The sequence below is a fragment of the Pezoporus wallicus genome, unplaced genomic scaffold, assembly GCF_028554395.1.
Source record: "Pezoporus wallicus isolate ANWC-B61680 ecotype Strahan unplaced genomic scaffold, APGP_CSIRO_Pwel_v1 contig_3817, whole genome shotgun sequence".
Taxonomy (NCBI): Eukaryota; Metazoa; Chordata; class Aves; order Psittaciformes; family Psittacidae; genus Pezoporus; species Pezoporus wallicus.
Genome location: NW_026635157.1, coordinates 7223147 through 7232255, shown reverse-complemented (window position 1 = coordinate 7232255; position 9109 = coordinate 7223147).

Here is a 9109-nt window from a genome sequence, read left to right as displayed (position 1 = left end):
CACTGCTGACATCCACATGTACTTTGCCACTCATGCACCACTGCAGCTGGGCAAAAGTCAGGATGCATTCTCCTTCTGCAAGCTAGTGTTGACAAGCAAGAAGAGAACCTCCCAATTTCGTATGACATAGCACAGCACTACATAACAACACACGGAAAGAAATAATGGACATGAAGACTACCTGTCTGCAGAAACAGAAATTTGCTTATCATCTTTATTTTGGGAAAAGCTGCAGACAAAACACCTGTCAGGACAAAAAAAAAGTGCAAGTCCTGGTTCAAATGAAGGTATTTTTTTATTCAAAGACATCTGGTTATACTCAGCAAATTGGACATCATCTAATCAAGAAGCTGTCCTTGTCAGATACATGGGCATGGACTCTCAGTTTGGCTGGCCAGCTATATGCTATATCTCATTATCCAAGCACCAAACCTGCAGCAGATATATTCAGACACTAGCTGTGTAGCTTTGAATTAACTACGTAACCCCATTAAGGGAATTAAAGAAATTAAAATTAAAACCATGAAAACCCCACAATGGAGGTAGAAGGCAGAAAGGCCACCCTGCCATCACCAACTGGGAATTCTTCATCTATCCATTTCCCAACACATTTTCAAAATTCAGTGACCTTTAAGTAGTTCCCCACACCAAATGCAATTAGAATTTCATCACATTATATGAACTCAAGTGCGGGAATAGGGAACTTTTATAAACCGATTACTAGACTAAAAGGTCATCAAGGTTTAGTCATAGGTTGTGTATTTGCTTACTTGAATTGTACCAACACACCTTCCCGTACTCCACATAACAGCCCATTGTAAGGAGCTGAAGTGTGGAGCTTTGCCAGAATTGGTGATGATGGTGGTTCCTCCTACAACTGCAGAGCTGAAGACCAGCCCACCCAGCACTGATGGGTCTCACTCGGAAAAGGCAGCTTGGCCATGTGGTGAAACAGGGAATGAAATGCCTATCCCATGGAAAAACTCCGAGTTTCCCACATGCCTCACTCTGATAGCTCTTTATCTGCAGTTGGGTTTGGCACTCTGAGGTAATCAGTAACTCTTTACATAGTTCTTGTGATTATTGAAACAGCCACTGGTAATCCCCAGGTTACTAGCATCATAACATTGTCCCACTCATCAACTTCAATCATGTTTCTTCAGTGCTTTGTGCAGTAAAGATAGTTGCAGTCAAACAAGTACCAGCTGCACACACACATACACAGACATGTTCATACATCTTGAGTTTCGCAGAATCTGTGTATTGTACGTTTTAAAATGAAAACAATAGAGGAACACTATAGATGATGTGCATTGTAAAACAAAATTTTTTAAGAATACTCTGAAAAGTACTTTATGAAAAGATGGAAAATTCAAATGTATTACTTTCCCCAGCAGAGTCCACATAGGTAGCATACACTGAAGTATCTTTTTGATCCAAACCTTTGTGAAACAGCAGTACTGGTGTTTCAGTGAACTGACATAGAACTGTGGGCATGCGAATTTTCTGTTCCTGGAATAAAAACATATCTGAATGTTGGGTAAGCTGACATCTTTCTCTTGAGGATTGGATATTGCTACACAGAGGTGAAAGTCAAATATATTCTTGCTGGAAGCTGCCTGACTCATCCAATCTGATAGCACCACCTCACTGGTTTTGGTGGTTTGTGTTTTTCCTTTGAACAAGCTGTTTCCCATCCCCAGGAGGAGAAAATTTAACCCTGGATCTGCTTCTGCAGCACCACCTTTGGCTTTTCAGGTATCAGTCTCTGATATTTGCAGTGGATGTGAGGGTGGGTTTCGCTTACACACCTGAATGAGGTTGTGGGAAGATGAAGAAAGGGAAGAAACTCCCAAAGCACACAGAGATTACTTCTAGTAACTGGCAGAGGCCAGACAAGTCTCTCTCATACGTGTCACTTCATGCAAACTGACAATAAAAAATGGGTGGTTCATATAATTCTGGACTGAAAGACTATTCTCAGTTGGAGACGTAGTTTCCAGTCTCTTTTTAAGTAGCCAGCATGGACTCGCAGCAAAACCTGTCTTAAGAGGGGGCTCTAGAGATCATCTGGTGCACCCTAGTGCTCAGAGGGCTAATAGCAGTTCTATCCCACACTACCACTTTCAGCATGAGTTTTTCCCTCACATGTCCAAGTGGGATCCCCCCACTGTAACTTCTGACAGATGCTTTTTGTGCTTTGACTCGGGGCCTCGGACAAGTCTCTTTTCTGCCAATGTTTGTATCACTGGCAACTGCAATTAGATCCCCTCCCCAGTCATTGCCTCTCCCAGCTGAAGGGACTCAGCTCCTGGTGTGTTTGTGGCAGGACAGCCCTTCACCAGCTCAGTGGGGACTGGCAAAATTACTTCACACAGGGAAAAAACTACAATACAGGAGAAAAAAAGAAATAAAACCACAGAAAACCCCCTCAGCCAGGCAGGAGGGACTTTCTGGATTTTTTTTCCCTGCCCTTCAGGGAAGAGGCATTGCATCACATCAGTTCTTAGAGCTGTTTCTGGGGAAGCAAGCCTAACTTTCACTGCACAGTACGTGCCTGCACTGCTTCCTGCCCACAGGTACAAACTGTTTGACTCTCGCTGTTAAAGTCGGGTCAACATTTTAAAGATTACAGTTAGAAACTCCCAATGCCGTGCTGCACTTTGATAGTGACGCATTGGAACATAATTAAGATGAAGATCTGCTCAAGGCTTGCTGTGTAGCAAGTCTTTATTTGCACATACAATATTTATTTAATGATGTACAAGATGCTGAATTGTACCAGGAAGTCAGTAACCGAGCTAGCATTCATTAGGAACTATAGATAATACCAACCCTCAAAACAGCTCAAAGCCTGGTATCTAAATGGCAAGTTTCCTAAAAATTGTCAGGTTTTTTCATTTGCAAAGCCCTGTGATTTTTTTTTTCCCTACCACTAAAGACTGCTGTACTTTGTTTAAGCCCATTGAGAAAAGACCCACTTTTCCTTAGCTTTTGGGTGCCTCACCTAATAATATGCAGATGATTTGATGATAAAAATCCTACCAGTTTAGAGACGCATAGAATTAATATGCTGGAATTAACGGAATTAATATGGGATTAGTAGCCTGGGCTGCATCAAGGTGAATGTGGCCAGCAGGATGAGGGAGGTGATTCTCCCCCTCTACTCTCATGAGATCCCACCTGCAGGGCTGCATCCAGCTCTGGGGCTCCCAATATAGGGTACATGGACTTGTTGGAGTGAATCCAGAAACCACAAAGATGATCAGAGGGCTGGAGCACCTCTGTTATGAAGACAGGCTGAGAGAGCTGTGGTTGTTTAGCCTGGAGAAGAGAAAGCTCCTGGGAGACCTTAGCGCAGCTTCCAGTACCTAAAGGGGGCCTGCAAGAAATCTGGAGAAGAAGACTTAGATTAGACATTAGGAAGAAATTCTTCACTCTGAGAGTGGTGAGGCACTGGCACAGGTTGCCCAGAGAAGCTGCGGCTGCCCCATCCCTGGCAGTGTTCAAGGCCTGGTTGGATGGGGCTTTAAGCAGCCTAGTCTAATGGAAGGTCTCCTGCCTGTGGCAGCAGTGGTTGGAATTAGATATTTAAGGTCTCTTCCAACCCAAACCATTCTATGAATAATCCATAGTTTGTTGGTTTTGCTTAGGTAATCTTAATAGTAAAAGTGCCAGGTGATCACTTAGCCAGCAGAGGCCACAGATAAGCCTAGAGAAGTAGGACACAGACATCACTCATGCTTTCTTGATCCACTTACTAACTTAAAGAAAGGAAGGCTCAAAGCCTGATAGTGCCAATGCTTGCTCTCTCCGACACACTGCCACCAAATGCAGCTGAGGCAATGCCTGGAGTATTACCAGTGTGGCTGGGATACAACCCACACATTCATTTTGTTGTAGGTGGTGTTTGGAACTTTCCATGCCTGACCACTGAAGCCCTGTCCAGCCCAGCCCACAGACCATGCTGGGCTGACTCACCACACAGCACAAGAAGGGTGGAAGGCTGGCAGGCACGTGTTGGGGGAGGAGACAGAAGGAACTGGGATGCCTAATTCCGTATCTGTCACCAAAGCCTGGGCTGCAGAAGGAGCAAACACTTCCGGTAGCTACCTCATGCAATAAAACCTGGAAAGATGTACGCTCCAGATAGCCCTGGCTAGGGAAAAAACAACAAAAAACAAGAAACTGCCTTTCAATCATCTCTTCTGCAAATGGAAGTCTGTAATTGTCACACTCGCCAGCCTGTGGCTCAGTTCTGCGGTTGTGTTTCAAATTCTCAGTATCATTCAAGGGGCACAAACTCCAAACCAGGGCTCTATTCTGACAAGTCTTCACCACCACCACCTCCAAATTGAGTTTGTAAATGTACTGTAGTTTTATGAGCCTTTTTTTAAAAAGCAATGTCTCAGATTTTGTCTGGATAGTCTCTTGGCATTCAGGAATCACCATGCTGAGCATTTTAGGACAGACTTCTTTGTGCTCAGTGCGACTGGGTTTCACACTTCTCGGAGGTGTTAGTTTCAAGTTTACTCCAATGTGACCATTTTACCAGAAAAATTTAGATCACCTTGTGATACTTACTTGACAAAAAGCTTTTTCCCATGTTCTTTTTCTTACAGGAGATGAACTCTGGTGCATCTCAAGTAAAATTGATAGTTTTGCTACACACCCTGGAAGCAGCAGGTCAAGTAATTCTTAGTAATTAATCACCTAAACTCGCAGTGTTTCATTCCAGTTTCTATTCAGACCTGGGCAGGGGGCAACAGAAACTATACTAACACCTGATACAAGGCCAGAGTGATTCCTCGGATGAACAAACATGGAAGAAGGAACTAAGGAATGGCAAAGTGCCCTGTAGCCACTCAAGCAAGCTTCTGCAACCCTTCTTTACCTGTTAGAATCCCACGTTTAATCACATCTGCAGCACGTTGCAATTGTGGCTGTTGTTGTCCCAGGCCTCAACTCTTCCACATCTCGCAGCAGAAGCACACACCCCTACATATAGTTCCCATCTTCTGGGATGGGACTGCACATGCCATCCGCCCTTCCTATAATTAACTCAGCTGCTGTTAAAAGACCCCAACCCACCAAAACACTGAAAACATAACACAAAACCATCATAACCCCAAAGAAAATACTAGATTTTTATTCTTTCACTTTGTATTTTTTGTTGTTTAAGCAACCCTTCAGAGTCTGCACTATTCAAGAGATGTTGGCACAGGAAAGAACCAGATCAGACTTGACATTGCTTACTGCTCTACTGCACGCATGCTGCAAGTATTTTGACAACTGCAGAATTAATTTTGCAGAAGACATAGCAAGCTGCCTGGCAGAAGAACCTGGTTTGCTTGCTCATCACTTGCTCTGCATGTAATGCATGTCCTCTTTTAAGCTGTGGTTGTACAGCAGAAAACAAAACTGCTTTGCCCCGAAATAAATGAAAAATTAGCTTCCAGCATAATTGGCTATCCTGTCTTCCTAAGCAACCACCATGCATGATGAATCCCTGCTGCCCTGGGGATGGTTGAACATATGTCTGTCCATGCAAAGTGTGGAATTAATTCCTTGTTCTGCTTTGCTTGCGTGTGCAGGTTTTGCTTTACTTATGAAACTGTCTTTAAATCAACCCACAGGTTCTTTTCCGATTTCCTCCGCTATCCCACAGTGGGAAGTGAGCAAGTGGCTATGTGGCCAGCTGGGGTTAAACCACAACACTAAACTAGCATGACACTTCAAGACAAATAGTTGATTTCCAAGATATGTGTAAGGATGCACATGCTCATAGTTAGGAAGTAAACACCATACAAGCAAGACTTCTGTGATCATTTAAACTTAAAATACAGTAACAGGTGAGTTTCAAGGGAGCCCTTTCTTTGCTCTGTAGCCATTAATCTCTTCAAATGGTGTGACCACTTAATCCTTACCCTCAATTTTAAAACAGAACTAGAGGAGAGGCCCCAGGCTCAAGCAATAGAACTGAAGTTCTTGTAGGCTACGTCAACAACACTAAGGGGCAAAAAAGAAATTGCAAAGCCAATGATGTGGCCAGAATCAGCAGATCAGAGCTCCTGTGTGTCAGCCCTCGTACCTCTCAAAGATCCCCTACCAGAGTACGGCAAAAGTATCACCTCTTTCAAAACAAATGGATGCAAATTGTTGTCCTCAAAGTCAGACTTCCACTGCTGCCTGGACCAAGTGGTATTTTACCCAAAGTATTTCTTGACAAATGAGAAACCAACTTAGTTTAAAATTACTTCTCCTCTATGCCAGTACCTCTGGTTAGTAGAATACAGTGACTAGCTACATGTAATTAAACACATGCTATACGTATCCTCAACAGTGTTTTCTATTAATTTTCAATCATGTTTAAGCATATGCTACATACATAACTTGAACTGAGCAAGCTTCAAAAATGGATTTAGTCTTCAGTACAAAAAAAGTAAGAAAAAGTCGAGCACACACATTTGTCTTCTGAAATTCTTTTTTAATTCAACATAAAAGCATTTATTATTTACAGTATTTACAAGTAGTTCAGCTACAAATTTCAGACAAAAATGAAACTATGTTCAGCAGGTCCATTGTAGATAATGAAGTGTCTGAAGTCAGGAAAACTTGCATTAAACACCAGAAAATACTTTCTAGGTGTAAAGAACGCCTATAATAAATTGCCTGATGGGACTGTGGAATCCTTAAACAAATGGGTAGCAGGAACGATGCAGTTCTGGGGAGAAGAATAAACTGTGGACCCGTGGAGGTCCCACTTAGCCCAGTGACTGCATCCATTTAGAGAATATAGAAAGTGTATTAATAAACAAGGAATTCATTATTAAAGGACTGCATTTTTAAAACCACAACAAAGAAAACTATACAGCTCACTCCTTTCGTAAGATGAAAGGTGCTTTGTGTCTGGTTTGGTGTTTTGGTTTTCTTTGTTGGGTTTTTTTTTTTAAGACATGGTGAAACTATTCATTTGAACCAAGTATAATAGCTTTTATTTATTAATATTAAACTGTTTACATGGCACCACTTCAGAACAACCAGTTATTTCTAGCCTTGAAAAATAAACAGCTCTTCTCATGCAAGTTTCTTTTCCTGCCATATTAACAAGTGAAAAACTACATACAAGTATGCATGTCTTGTGCCCTGGTTTGAAGCAACGAAGACACAAGATATCATGTTTCCAGAGGGCAATTAAGCTAAATTACTGATTTATGCAGAAAACCCATAAAAGCCCAACTTGATACTTCTGTGCCAGCACGCAGCATCACCACAATACTTCACTGTTAACTGAAGATCTGAAAGTAAAAAGTTACAATGTCCATGCAAAAATGAGAACTTAAGAAATTCTTAGAAACGTTGTCAGGTATTAGGCTGAAGTTTTGTGATACAATTTCGCTTATGCAGGATATAATGTTTTGGAATTTTATATTCCATCATCCCCCAAATCATTTTTTAGGAGACAGGAAGGGAGAAATACTGAGCAGCCATAACAAGATAAAATTACCTGAGAGAGCCTGAAGTGGTGAAACCTTTCACGTATGTCATACTGGGCTGCTGGTATGCCTATAAAAGGCACAGATACTAACTGATTTTGAACCTGTAAATGTTTGGCACTTCGATATCCTGTGTCAAGGTATGATACATGAATATCCAGAAGCTTAAGCAAACTACTTCCTCATCACAAGAATATCCATTAATTTAAACTCATTTAGTAATTAAGTGAAAATGCATAGATAAATACTACCTGACAGCTTCCAAACCCCATGGCTTAGATATTTGGTACTACAGGACTGGAAAAGTAAGGCTTACTAGCTGTAACTAAAAGGCACTTCCCTGTCCCAAGAAGTCCTAACACTACAGGCTGCTAGACTGTACCCTAGCAGAAATATCATCATGTACTTACTCTTTTTAGGCTCTCTTTTACTATCACTCCTAGCAACTGCTGGAAACAAGACTCCGGCAAATAGAACCTGCTAACGCAAGGAACACATTCTTCTCTCACTTTGGCCTCACATTTTCAGCTAGTCACAGCTAGTTAGAGAATCTGGTGCTTTGTGCACCCTTAAGCTTCTTTATTTCACAATTATAAAGCCTGCAAGCTGCTCTGAGAAATTTAAACATCTAAACTATCCCTGTGCTACTGGCACTTGTGAAGTACACACTAGATAGGAGATGCACCTTACGTGCAGGGAGGGGTGTCAATTCAGTGGCTTTTGTAATTACAGTTCAGAAATTTTCATAAAAAAAAAAAATACATTTAGCCTTGGACAGTTACAAGAACATGTCAGTTTGTGCTATACAACATATACCTACGCACATGAGCTCTCATACTCCTGTGCTTTATTTTCAGCTTACAGAGTACCAGTGCCTTTCCATCACATGTAACTACCTGCCATATCAAATTTTTCCCATTTGCTCACGATTTGTGTATCATTTCTGATCTATCTTAACATTCTTGTCATTAACTATTATCCTAGTATCTGGCTGGTCCCTTTTACTCACATTGAACTCCATGTGACCTGAAAGATTCAGGACAATGCACAATGTAGTAATATTGCAGGGGAAAGTGAAAAGAATCAGAAACAGTCACTTGGTTTTAAAATAAATCTATCTGCCCTCACCCAGCAAAAAACACCATTCCTCTTCCAGCACAGCAGCAGAGGAAAGCCTTCCAGAACAGAGAGCACTTAGCGACCCCTTATGTTCACACAAGTCTAAGAGGCTGAGTTTTGGTTAATAATTCTTCTAACAGTGCCAGGGTTTCAACACACACAGTTAAGACTGTAAAGCTAGCATTTTCAAGAAATTACATACTTCCAGCAGGCAGATACACCAAATGGAATGATTATTGTGGCTAATTTCTGATCTTGGAGAACAGCAACCTTTCTTTTGGGGGGAGACAAAACTGACCTATATCTTCCAACACAGAGTAGAGAAGGGAAAAATAGCTACTGCCTTTAAATCTTCAGTAATTGCTTACATACCATTGTGGTTAATGTTGGATATCTGCGGGAATGGAAGCAGTCCAGAAACTGCTGTATAAACTAACTTTATCTTAGGATGTCCCATCCCTGGCAGTGTTCAAGATCAGGCTGATTCAAGATCA